Here is a 13921-nt window from a genome sequence, read left to right on the forward strand (position 1 = left end):
AGCCCACCCGCACAACCTTCTTCTCCACTCCATGAGCATTTCACCAACCTTGTCCTCACTCCAAATTCTCCAACTGCATACCCACCAATTTACTCACCTGCAGCTTCATCACTACAACCTTCCATTCCACCACCGTTTATTGATGACCCACACGATTTGGGTGAAGGCACCTCTGCCCAACCCCAAAACGATGCTGGCGAGACATCGTAGGCGCAACTTTCCATCCCTTCCTTGGCTGCAGAGTTAGCTAAAATGCGGTCCCTCTTTTCCCAACAACAACAACTCTTTGCTCACCAACAACCCTTTTTCAACCAAAGATTTGAGGTGGTAATGGAGCAAATTGATGATATACAGCATAGTGCTGCCACATCAAGGGAGGCATTGATCCATATTCAACGCAATATTTTTAAAGTCCATCGCCATCAAAGACAGATTGCGGAGCAAAACCATGAGTACTTTAACTTTCTCATAGCTTATCTTCATGGTCCCATGGTGCCTCCACATCTCAGGCAGCAACTGAATTTTGAAGAAGCTCCGGCAGCACCACCTCAAAATCCTCCTCCAGATCCTCCTGCTCCTCAACAATAATTTTTACATTTTTGCGGCCATTCATTATTCTTTCTAAGTTAACGAAATTCTTTGATTCTTTGTATAGGCAAAACATTTTGTATTGCGTTAATTTTTAATTCTTTGTATACTTTGTTAATATTCAATACAATCGAGTACATATTCTCTCCTTTTTGCCTGTGCCTTTTTCCTTATCATCCTTTGTCAATATTTTTGATGTTCTGATCTTTTACTTTTGCGTTATTCATTGCGTTTCCATGATGTAATATATGTTTATACTTAGAAACATTTCCCATATTTTGTAAATTCTTACTAACACTTAGTTAATTTTAGTTTAGCAGTACTTTACCTTTTATCTTTCAAAGTTCTGCTCAAACTTTCTTTTTGAAATTTTTATTCTAAGTGTTTGTCTAGTCTATCCAAACAACGCAATGAGAACCTTGCTTATCTTTAAATTTAGGGGTGGGGAAGGTCTGAGCAGATAAGATCAAGAATATGCGATGATTAAGAAAAGGCGTTCATTAAGAAAAAAATAAAAAAATAAAAAAAAATTTATTATGCCAAACTCCAATGTCAGCACAAGGAAAAACTTCAAAGATGTTCCCAACCTGATAAGAGTTTAGTTGTGAAAGGAGCCTGCTTGTAGTTATATGTTCGTATGATACCCGTAGGAGTAAGCCAAAATGAAGGTGGGTTTCCAAAAACAACGCAATAAAAAAGAAAATAAAAGAGTGTAAGAGACAACTCCTCTGAATATCATGAGTTAAAGTTGAAATTGGCACACAACCGTAGTTGGATGTTCGCATGACACTCGTGGGAGCAAGCCAAAACGAAGAGTATAACCATGACCAATAGTCTCTAATAAATAATGCAAATTTTGACCACTGCATATAGATATATCAAGTTGTTTTGGCAAATAAGAGATAAACATTCTATTTTCAAAACTAGAAAAGCAGCATTGAGCAGAATTTTGTTATATAGAAGAATAAAGTAGGGCTTTGTTCAGAATTAGCAAGGATAGAAGGAACTTGCGTTGTTAAGAAATATGCCTAAGTGTAGCATTCGGAGTAGCCAATCGACGCAGACTTATAGGATAGGAATTTAGCATTATTGCCTGCGTAGAAGATATGCTTGAGGACAAGCATATATCTAAATTTGGGGGTGTGATAACTTGTAGAAATACAAGTTATTTATGCTGCCTTATCTAGATATTGTGGCCAAAAGAGAAGGAATATGCGTTGATTGTATGAAAATTAGCTCAGAAATACAATAATTATGAATTATCGCAATTACACCCACTAACATCGTCAAGATGGTAGAAGAGGATATTTTTACTCTGTTTTGTAGGAAACCAAATCACCGCTTGCGATCAAAGTTCAACGAGAAACTGAACAACGCATCTCTGTCATATTGCGCCCGTCAATCAACAATGAAGAGACGATTAATGCAAGAAGCAATGCGACAGTTGATCCAGAGCTGAATTTCAACCGCATGCGGTAATAAAAACAACACCGCATGCAAGCAACCGATCGAAAGATGCAGCTGAGCAATGCAAAGGCGAAGGATTGCGACACGTGTACAACTAACCGTTATGCATATTTGACGGTTTGATTGCATAACAGAAGGAATATTTATTCCTCCATCTTCGAAATTTCCATAACAAGAAGTGGGGTTCACAGGCCAAGAGTCAAAGCTTTTCACCTGTAAATACCCCCATAGAATTCATAGAAGATATACTGGATACGGGTATAATTGATACGAGGGCTAATTACTGCTGAATTATTGAGAGAGAGGCTGAGCTGAGTACTGATCGGAAGAAATCTGGGAAGAGAAGAGACAAGGCCGAGAGGTGAGTCTCAGTGCAAATCTGCCAGATCCCCGCCATGAAGCTCTATGCTTAGATCCCTGCTGCCAGTTTAGCAAGCCTGAGAGGGAAGCTCATCCTTCCGCATGATCCATCCACACTGGCAAGCAAATCTCCATCCAGATCAGCGCTAAGACCTTGGCGCTTATTTGTATTTGTTTCTAACTCTATTTCATCAAGTGTATTTCATCTTCTTAATCTCTTCATTCACAAATCATGTATCAGACGGCTACAATAGAAATATTGAATGTCTTGATCACTTTCATTACCACTTCTCTGTCTACTTCCGTTCCTCCGTTTATCGATTTCTCCATGAAGTTTTCTTAATAACTTGGTAATTAATATGGATTAAACGAGTAACTTAATCTGTGATAAAGAGATAAATGTGTTTAGTTAAGGCATGCTAGACGGCATCTTCTCCTGTGAAAGTAGAAGTGAAGATGTCATTCTGATCTATCGAGAGAAGGTTAGAAGAGCGCGTTAACTAAAGCGAGTAGTACTTCCAGAGATGGAAGCAACCTTGCATTCATTACGTTCGTCCCTGTTTCACCACAGAAATGTGGGAACATGGCCGATCACCGAGAGGTGTACGCCAAGGAAAAAGCGGAACCGTACTTATATCTTTAACGCAATTAAGAAACTTGCGATGTTTGTATTAATTATCTTTTCTGTTTCTGCTTCGTACATAAGACTTGTCACCATATTACACGATCTTTGCATAATCTTCACAGCTCGCCTTGACCTCAGTATCTTGTATCATGAAACTTGTATCTTGTATCATCTTAGCTTAGATTTACTTTAACGCAATTTATGTTATTATCACATTTTTACCGCTTTACTTTACTTTATCGCATGTTTACTTTCTTGTACACAAATCCTTTTATAAATTGAAAAACCTTGGTCGCATGTATCACAAGCATAACGCAATAACCTCAAACAGTCCTTGTGTTCGACCTTGGATTACACAGAGAAACTTGCGGTGAAATTATACTTGATTTTAATGTAAGGAAACTTGTGACAACGCACAACATACTACAAGAATATTGTTAATAACGCATATCTAGAAGTAGTATCACATATCATCACATAAAATCTATGCGTTATCAGTGCTGCTGGGAAGCTGCTGCAGCCTATTATTACTGCTGGTGATGGTCTTGGACAACATCCAATTCAGGTTTGTTAGCGCCTTTTTTTAGTCTTGTAATATAATGGTTGTATGAATATGTTCCATGTAAGAGTAAATACTAAATAGTAAGAAAGTGTTACAAACATGATTATTGGTAACAAAGTATTACATGAGTGTTAGATATTTGAAAACAGAATTTTCATTTGAGAGAATTTTTATCCCCCAAATTTCACTGATTTTTAAATCGTCCTCGCAAGAAAATTCAGTTTTGACACATTACTGATTCCATACCCCTCTTCTGCATTCATTAAGCAATATAAACAGCAAGTTTCCATAGTATTTCTTGCAAAATGATTAAAGAATCGGCTAAAAATGAGCAACCATTCACCACGTTCTGCAACTCTCAATTGTTCCATGCACATTACAGAGAATTTTTAAAGAACCGAATCAATTAAGAGTATTTGTTATAAATAGCCACTAAATACGTATAACTGTCTAGAAATTTATCATTGATACTATAGTGATAGAAACTAATATAAGTCTATTAGTGTTTATTAATGTTTTTTTTTTTTTTTTAATTTCTGTAAATAGTTTGATATTCTTCTATTTGTAAAATTTTTTTCATAAAAGAATGAGATATTTAACTTATTTTGAGGGTCATTAAAAAGACATCAGAAATGATGTATGGATCCAGATTCCAGAGCTTCTTTTGCTAAGCTTTGCGAGAACTTGAAAATAATCTTGTTGGTTTCTTCTGCTATGATGGATTTCTGCATCTGTTCCTTTTGAAACCCTTGACCTTGTTCTGGTTTTGGCAGGATCTTGTAGATGGATAAACTATTCAGAGAGAGATAGGAAAACTGGATGGAATTAGAGTTGGGCTCGTGGGTGATCTTGCTAATGGGAGGACTGTACGGTCACTTGCATATTTGCTCGCCAAGTATCAAGATGTGAAAATATACTTCTCTCCAGATGTAAAAATGAAGGTAAGTTTTAAAGCAAAACTCTAACATGATTGCCTATTGAATGACATTATTTGTTGTGCCATGATGTGGGAAACAATGACTCTGCTATCACTTGTTGTTGCTATTTTAAAGAAAATCGGAGAAGTCAAAACTGTATGAAGTTATTGGTTACTTTAAAATCTTCCGACTGTTGAACTTGTTTGTTTATTTAGGATGACATTAAAGACCATGTGACATCACAAGATGTGAAATGGGAAGAATGTGACGACTTGATGGAAGTTGCATCAAAGTGTGACGTGGTATATGAAACTGAAGTAAAATAAGCTCAAGCATACAATCGTTTATTCAACAGCCTTTTACATTTTTCTTTATAGTTTGTTATGTAATTACTTGTATCAGAAAAAATGTATAAATATACATCATTTACAATTTGTAGAAACAATCTTACAGAAACTTACAAGAAAGCTACAAGATTTGTAAAGAAAAGTGTGACTTAGCTCTTGAATAAAGTTCCTCTCCTTCCCATGGATCTAGACACTGTATTGCCGAACCACGTATATCATAGTGTAGATCTCTTTCTCTTCTTTCTCATTACAAGATTGCATGTTCTTCTTCTTCTTCATTCTCTTGGCAATGACGCGAAAATAATTAGAGAGAAAAGGGTTAGCAAAAGTTTTTCTGCAAACAGTAGAGAGAACGTGAGAGAGAAAGAGAGTAATTAGTCTGAAATTAATTTCCCATCAGAGTAGAAAGCATTTCCTTCCATCAGGCAAAAGATAGTGGATTATTCCACGTGTTGCACATCTCCTAGAAGATCATGGAGCAAGCAGAACCAAGTTTTCTACCAACCAAAATTAATTTAGGGCAAAACAACTTGGGTTGATCACGGTTGGATCAGCAAAAAGGGGTCAGCTTCATCATTTGGGCTTTTATTATTCAAGAATATCAAGTGTGCAGGCCCAACAAAGTGGTATCAGAGCAAAAGACTTACAAGATTGTAGTTCTTGAATCTATTCAAGTTTTTCACTCCAAGATGTCAGTAGCAAGATTCGAAGTAGAGAAGTTTGATGGCAAAGGAGATTTTGGCCTATGGAAGGCCAAAATCAAAGTAATTCTCAGCCAACAGAAGGCTCACAGAGCTCTCCTTGACTCATCAACACTCCCAGCCTCAGTGACAGCTCAAGAAAAAGAAGATTGGAACCTGGTAGCTTATGGTACGTTGATCCTAAACCTTAGTAATAGTGTTTTAAGACAAGTTTTAGATCAAGAAACAACATATAGGATATGGACAAAACTGGAAGAATTATATGCTACCAAAGAACTTCCTAGTAAAATGTACCTTAGGGAGAAATTTTTTACATTTAAAATAGATTCATCAAAATCTTTGACTGATAATTCAGATGAATTCAAGAAAATTGTTACTGAATTTAAAACCTTAGGAGAAAAACCTGGGGATGAAAATGAGGTCTATGTGCTTCTTAATTCTTTGCCTGAACCCTATAAGGAGATTAAAAATGCTCTAAAATATGGAAGGGATAGTATAAGTACTGATACTATAATATCAACCTTAAGAACTAGAGAGCTAGAGTTACAAATTGACAAAAAGGATCATTCTAGTGGTGAAGGGTTATTTGCTAAAGGAAACTTTAAACCAAATCACTCAAAGGACAGAAAACCATATAATTCAGAAAAAAACAAGCCTAAACAGAAATTAAAATGTAAATATTGCAAAAAGAAAGGACATTTAATCAAAGACTGTTTTATTCTTAAAAGGAAGAACCAAGAGAAAGAAAAGGACTCTAAAGGTAAATAGCTCGAAGCTTCTATGGTACAAGGCTCTTATATCTACTCAGATACTCTAGCCTCAACCTTAGATAAATCCAACCATGTAAATCCTCTAGGAAAACATGATTGGGTCCTAGATTCTGGATGCACCTATCACATGACCTCAATGAGACCATGGTTCAACACTTTTAAAGAAATTGAAGGAGAAATGGTTTATATGGGAAACAACCAAGGTTGTAGGATAGAAGGCATTGGCTCTGTTTCTATGAAACTTAAGAATGAAACTATTAAACTTCTTAGGAATGTGAGATATGTTCCACTTCTTAAAAGAAACCTAATTTCCTTAGGAATGCTTGATACAATTGGGTGTGAATACAGGGGTAAAGGAGAAACCCTTGAGGTGCTAAAGGATTCTAAGGTAATACTAGTTGGGGAAAAGATAAATGACTTACTTGTGGTCAAAGGAGTTGAAATGATGACAGGGGCATATGTTGCCACCACAAATGAGATCACAGAGGCTGATGTTTGGCATAAGAGATTGTCTCACATTAGAGCTAGAGGCCTAGAAGTCCTATCCAAATGAGGGATTCTACCTAAAGGTCTCTCAGAAAATCTAACTTTTTGTGAACACTGTGTTTTAGGAAAGGCCACAAGGCAAAGTTTCACTAAAGCACAACACACCACAAAAGCTATCCTAGATTACATTCACTTAGACCTATGGGGTCCAACTTCTACACCTAGCCTAAATGGCTCAAGGTATTTACTCTCTTTTACTGATGACTTCTCTAGGAAAAGTTGGGTTTACTTCCTTAAAACTAAAGACAAAGTGTTTGATAAGTTTAAGGAGTGGAAACTCATGATAGAGAAGCAAACTTCTAAAGAAATTAAATACCTAAGAACTGATAATGGACTGAAATTCTGTAGTGAAGAGTTTAATAAGTTCTGTAAAGAAATAGGAATAACTAGGCATAGGACTGTTAGATTCACTCCTCAACAAAATGGAGTTGCTGAAAGATTTTATAGAACAATCATGGAAAGGGTTAGATGTCTTCTTTCAGATGCAATTCTTAATGAAAAGTATTAGGCTGAGGCAGCAAGCTACACTGTTTTCACCTTAAATAGGTGTCCTCATTCCTCCCTAAACTTCCTAACTTCTGAAGAAAAATGGACAAAACATCCACCTAACCTAGAAAATCTAAGGGTATTTAGATGTGTTGGCTATATTCACCAAAGTCAGGGGAAACTAAAGTCCAGGGTAGTGAAGTGTATGTTTGTTGGGTACTCAGAAGGTGTTAAAGACTTTAAGATATGGAATCCTATTGAGAAAAGATTTGTTGTAAGCAGGGATGTCACTTTTAGAGAAAAAGAGATGTTTATGCAAGAAGAAAAGACAACTTGTGACGTTTCTAAAGGCCCTAGTATTGCGAGGATTGAGGTGGAGAGACCTAAAGATTCTTCCACTAGTTATAACCCTCCTAATGAAACTGAAGAAGAAGAAGAGGAAAACTCAAGTGAGCCTACTGAGAATACTGAAACTCTACCTGATTTAAGTCAGTATTCATTGGCTAGGGATAGACAAAGAAGAGTGATAGTTCCTCCAGCTAGGTATACTGAAACTAATTACATGAACCTAGTCCTAAATGCCACAATAGGTCCTAATGACCAAGAACCTGCTACTTTTGAAGAGGCAGTGAATTGCCCTAATGGTAGGTCTTGGATCCAAGCTATGTGTGAAGAAATGGAATCACTCACTGTCAATAACACTTGGACCCTAGCCCCTCTTCTTAGAGGATGCAAGCCTATAGCTTGTAAATGGATATATAAACTAAAGAAGGGTTCTACCAAAGAAGAAAAGCCCAGGTACAAGGCTAGGTTAGTGGCTAAGGGGTTTACTCAAAGGGAAGGCATAGACTACTCTGATATTTTTTAACCAGTAGTAAAAAAAACTTCTATTAGACTTTTATTATCTCTAGTTGCTCAGTACAACCTTGAACTAGATCAACTAGATGTTAAAACAACTTTCCTTCATGGAAATCTAGAAGAGGTTATCTATATGGTTCAATCTAAAGGGTTTGAAGAAAGAGGGAAGGAAGACCTTTATTGTCTCCTAAAAAAATCTATATATGGTCTTAAACAATACCCTAGATGCTGGTACGGAAGATTTAATGATTACATAGAGAGTATTGGGTTTCAAAACCTATGACATTTCTTCTTATGTTAATTCAACAACCTATAAGGACAAAGTCTATCTAATACTCTATGTTAATGATATGTTACTAGCTGAAAAATCTAAGGAGGATTTAAAACATGTCAAAGATCTCCTAAAGAGAGAGTTTGACATGAAGGACTTGGGTCAGTCTAAAAGATTCTTGGGATTGAAATAAGTAGAGACAGGGCTTCCTCTATCCTCACCATTAGTCAATTAGACTATTGTGAAAAGGTTATTAATAGATTTAACATGTCTAATGCAAAACCTGTCACTATACCTATTGCTAGTCATTTTAAACTTTCTTCAGAAAACTCACCAAAGGAAACAGACATAGAACATTTGACTCAAATGCAGTTAATTTCATATAACCAAGTTGTAGGTAATCTAATGTATCTACTAGACCAGACATATCCTACTGTACTAGTCTTGTTAGTAGATACATGTCTAACTCTAGAAAAAGGAATTGGGAAGCAATAAAATGGATATTAAGATACCTAATATGGTCTAAACAATCAAAATTAACATATCAGAAACAAAATTAGAGCTATATGGATATGTTGATTCAGATTTTGCAGAGGACCAAGACAAAAGAAGATCATTAACAGGTTATCTATTCTTGTATGGTCCAAATTTATTATGTTGGAAAGAAAATCTGCAGTCAATCACAACTCTATCAAGTACCGAAGTAGAATACATGGCTTTATCAGAAGCAATAAAAGAAGCATTATGGTTAAAGGGGTTGATGAAGGATTTTGGTATCAATCAAACAGTAGTAAAGTTCTACTGTGATAATCAAAGTGCCATTCATCTTTCCAAAAACCCTCAATATCACTCAAGGACCAAACACATAGATATTAAATATCACTTTGTAAGGGATAGAATAGAAAAAGGTGAAGTTGAAGTTTTAAAGGTTCATACCAGCGAGAATGTCGCCGATATGCTTACCAAACCAATTTCAAAGCTCAAGCTCGCGAACTGTCTTGGTCAGATCGGCTTCTAACTTCCTGAAAAAGGGTGAAGACATGTCAAATCTGGAAGGAGAAGAGCTTGCATGTTGAGCTTAAGGTGGAGATTTGAAGTAAAATAAGCTCAAGTATACAATCGTTTATCAACAACCTTTTACATTTTTCTTTACAGTTTCTTATGTAACTACTTGTATCAGACAAAATGTATAAATATGCATCATTTACAATTTGTAGAAACAATCTTACATAAACTTACAAGAAAGCTACAAGATTTGTAAAGAAAAGTGTGACTTAGCTCTTGAATAAAGTTCTTCTTCTTCCCATGGATGTAGACACTGTATTGTCGAACCACGTATATCATCGTGTAGATCTCTTTCTCTTCTTTCTCATTACAAGATTTCATGTTCTTCTTCTTCTTCATTCTCTTGGCAATTACGCGAAAATAATTAGAGAGAAAAGGGTTAGCAAAAGTTTTTCTGCAAACAGTAGAGAGAACGTGAGAGAGAAAGAGAGTAATTAGTCTGAAATTAATTTCCCATCAGAGTAGAAAGCATTTCCTTCCATCAGGTAGAAGATAGTGGATTATTCCACGTGTTGCACATCTCCTGGAAGATCATGAAGCAAGCAGAACCAAGTTTTCTACCAACCAAAATTAATTTAGGGCAAAACAACTTGCGTTGATCACGGTTGGATCAACAAAAAGGGGCCAGCTTCATCATTTGGGCTTTTATTATTCAAGAATATCAAGTGTGCACGCCCAACAGAAACTCGTAAGTCGTATTCAGTGGGAAAGATTTGGAGCGATGATTGATTTTTATGAACAAGCTAGAGGCAAGTACATTATGGATAAAAATGTGTTAAAAGTGATGAGGAGATATGCTTTGGTTATGCACCCCCTCCCTAGGCTTATTCAGGTAACAGGGCATGAATCATAAGCATTTTTAAACATTTATCTTTAATAGGCAAATACATGTGACTATTGTTGAATGAAAAATTTTGGATCAATCACAAATTGTCACGTTATTTCTCAAATTAATGACGAAATTACAAATCATTGAATTTGGGACAAATTAAAAGCGGGCATGTATCCCAAGTTGAAATTAAAGTCATAAATTGACAAATCTTGATGATGTCATGTGTTTTCGTCTTGATGTCAAATTAATTATTTTGGTCTAATTAAATATTAAAGTTTGGGCTAAAGTTAAATTGGACTCAAGAATATGCTTAATTTGACCAAGTGCCAAATTAGGTCCAAGTCCAATTAATTAGGCTCAAGGACCAGGTTGATGGACCAACCAAACCCAAGTCCACTTGAGAACTCTATAAATCGAGGAATTTTTTTCATTTGTGAGGGTCAACAATTCCACACTCCAGAGAGACATTGAGAATTTTCCCAACAATCAGAAGACTTCATACTCCTGAAGCTGAACATTCCTTGAAGATACAAGTCTTTTGAAGATAGAAGACTATTCTAAGACTCAAACTTCAAGAACATTACGTACTTCGCTTTCTCAAATCAAGCATATGCATTCAATCGAAAGAGAATAAGAGGATCAAGTTCTAGATATCGAACCACATCCGTATCAAATCTACATCAATAAAAAAGTTCAAATTCCACGAAACAAGTTTCTTAGAAAACTTCGTGCGTACAAATTGGCATGCCCAGTAGGACATCTTTACCTCTCATCTCTCTCGTCATCTAAATCAGCAAATCAATAGATAGCACCAAAGAAAGTTGCATCCAAAGCTATCATTGCAATCGATGCTTACACGGGACCTGTCACCCGCAGTCATTCAAAGGATATCATGCAGGAACAAGAACAAAGTTTTATCCTCACAAAGAAAATCTGGAAACAATTGAGGGAATCTCCTAAAGGCAGGATCTTCTTTAGAGAAAATTCCTTGTTCGATAACTATGCTCCTGCTATTGATCAATCAGAGAAAGAATCACACTTTGATGCAGTGTCTGTCAAGATGGTTGACATAACGACTGAGTCGGCCATGGTAGAGATAGAGAGAGAGATAAATCTCTTGATGGAAGTTTTTGAAGAGCGAGACCATGAAATCTCTGCCTTAAGAGATCAAATACAAGCTTGAGAAATTGCTGAGACAAGTCAAACTCTAGTTGTTAAAGGCAATGACAAAGGAAAGACTGTTTCACAAGAAACTCAGATGCAACAATCTACCTCTGTCGCCTCCCTATCAGTTCAACAGCTGTAGGATATGATTACAAACTCCATAGGGCTCTGTATGAAGAACTATCACAATCTTCTTTTATGTACTCCAAGCCGTACACCAAGAGAATTGATAACCTGAAAATCCTAGCTGGGTACCAACCTCCAAAGTTCCAATAGTTTGATGAAAAGAACAATCCAAAACAACATGTTGCTCACTTCACTAAAACCTGTGAAAATGTATGAACCAGAGGAGACCAACTAGTCAAAGAGTTCGTCTGTACCTTGAAAGGAAATGCTTTCGATTGGTATACTGATTTAGAGTTAAATGTGATTGACAACTGGGAACAGTTGGAAAAAGAGTTCCTCAACTGCTTTTATAGCACTAGGCATATTGTCAGCATGATGGAGCTGTCAAGCACCAAGCAGCGGAAGGGAGAGCTGGCCATCGACTACATCAATCGATAGAGAGCTCTGAGTTTGGATTGCAAAGATAGACTTACTGAATTATCCATAGTGGAGATGTGCACCAAGGCATGCACTGAGAGCGTATCTATATCCTACAAGGGATAAAACTTTGTACATTTGAGGAGTTAGCAACATGCACTCATGACATAGAGCTGAGCATCACCAATAGGAGAACTAAAGATTTCTAGTCCCTGAAGGGAGAAAGGATAAGAAAGAAATCAAAGGCACTGAAAATGATTGTGAATAGTGCCATAATAGAATCTATGATCGTCAATACGACCCCTTTAATTTTGTTCTCCAAAGGAAAAGAAATTGAAGGAACTAGTGAATTGAGCGGAAGGAGGGGATCGAACCAAATACCCAAAATTTTCAAATCATAAATTTTACAGTAAGAACATACAGATTATGCATTTAAAAGAAAATTGCAGCATGCTTTAAAACAGAGAACAAGAAAGAAAAAAGGTCTAAGAAACTTTACCCTTGAAGAACTCTTCTTCATGAATTTCCTTCTCCGAATCTTGTCATGATCGATCTTGAACCCTCTAACCTTCTACAAGGATACCAGCATGAAAGATTCCTTTGTATTCTCTGGATGAGAATTCAGGAGTTTTGTGGGCTCTGGCTATTTTGGAAAAAAGGGATTTTTAGAGTGTTGAGAGGAAGAGATGAAATTCCTAATTTCTCATAGAAATCTTCTGTATATCACTCTGATGGGAAAAACACACACACGGAAGAAGAACAACAACCAGTCTTTTCTTTCCCACTAACGCGTTTTAAAGAGAAAAGAGGGGAAAGAAGTTACAACTCCCTCCCAATTTTTTTTTTTAAAAATAAACTAAATTAGATTGATTTATTTTAATAAATAAATTTAATATATATTTATATGATAACTACCTTATTATATAAAATATATATTAAACCATATGTTATATCAAATATAACACATAACCTATAAATTCTATATTGTTCCAAATACAATATAACCTATAGTTTCTATTCTCTCACCAATGATATTTAATATAAATCTCATTTATATTAAATTTAATTATATGAATCAAATTCATATGATTAATATTTGAGTCATATTCAAATATCTATTTCCTCTCAAATAACCTTTATATTATAATGTATCAAATTACATTATTGTAATTTTATCATATATAATTAGATTAAATTAATTATATCACATATAATTAATTCCCTCAATTAATTTGAATAATTCAAATTAATCCAAAAGTTGATTCTCATTAATTTTCGTTGAGCTACAGAGGGGACCTCATGGACCTATAGTTTGAAGCTCCAACAGTACGTGAATAATTAATTAAACTTCTTTAATTTAAATATTCACCATCCGTTAATTATCGGGTACTCCACTAAAGACCTACAACTGCACTCTTCACACTACAGATATATTTCGATGTCCATTGGATATTACCAGTCAACAGTACAATGACCCTTCACAAATTACTCGTAAGTACAACTGGGCCAAAATTAATGTTTTGTCCCTGTAGTTACATCTAACTCCTTAAATACCATTGATCCTTCTAATGAACAATAAATCATAGTCCAACTATGATCAAACCCCTCTTGTCCAGGAGTGGGTGTGACGCCACATTGTTCAAGCCACGGGATCAGTCTTTAAGAGAGCAATTTATCTACTTGCTCTAACATTGAGGAAGGAATGAATTCTTTCTTGTGTAATCGTGTTCCAAGCTTCTCAATCAGCTGAATCCCCAAAATGGTAGGGTTGTTGAGTCGGCGATCTAGCCACTCTCACCCATACAAATCAAAGGATCGC

At 35.9% G+C, this 13921-nt stretch overlaps 1 pseudogene; it reads left to right on the forward strand.

The window, feature by feature from the left end:
• Positions 1-11578, forward strand: part of LOC120073697 — a 19018-nt pseudogene extending 7440 nt beyond the window's left edge.
• The last annotated feature ends 2343 nt before the right edge of the window (positions 11579-13921 follow it).

This window comes from Benincasa hispida, chromosome 3 (assembly GCF_009727055.1).
Source record: "Benincasa hispida cultivar B227 chromosome 3, ASM972705v1, whole genome shotgun sequence".
NCBI lineage: Eukaryota > Viridiplantae > Streptophyta > Magnoliopsida > Cucurbitales > Cucurbitaceae > Benincasa > Benincasa hispida.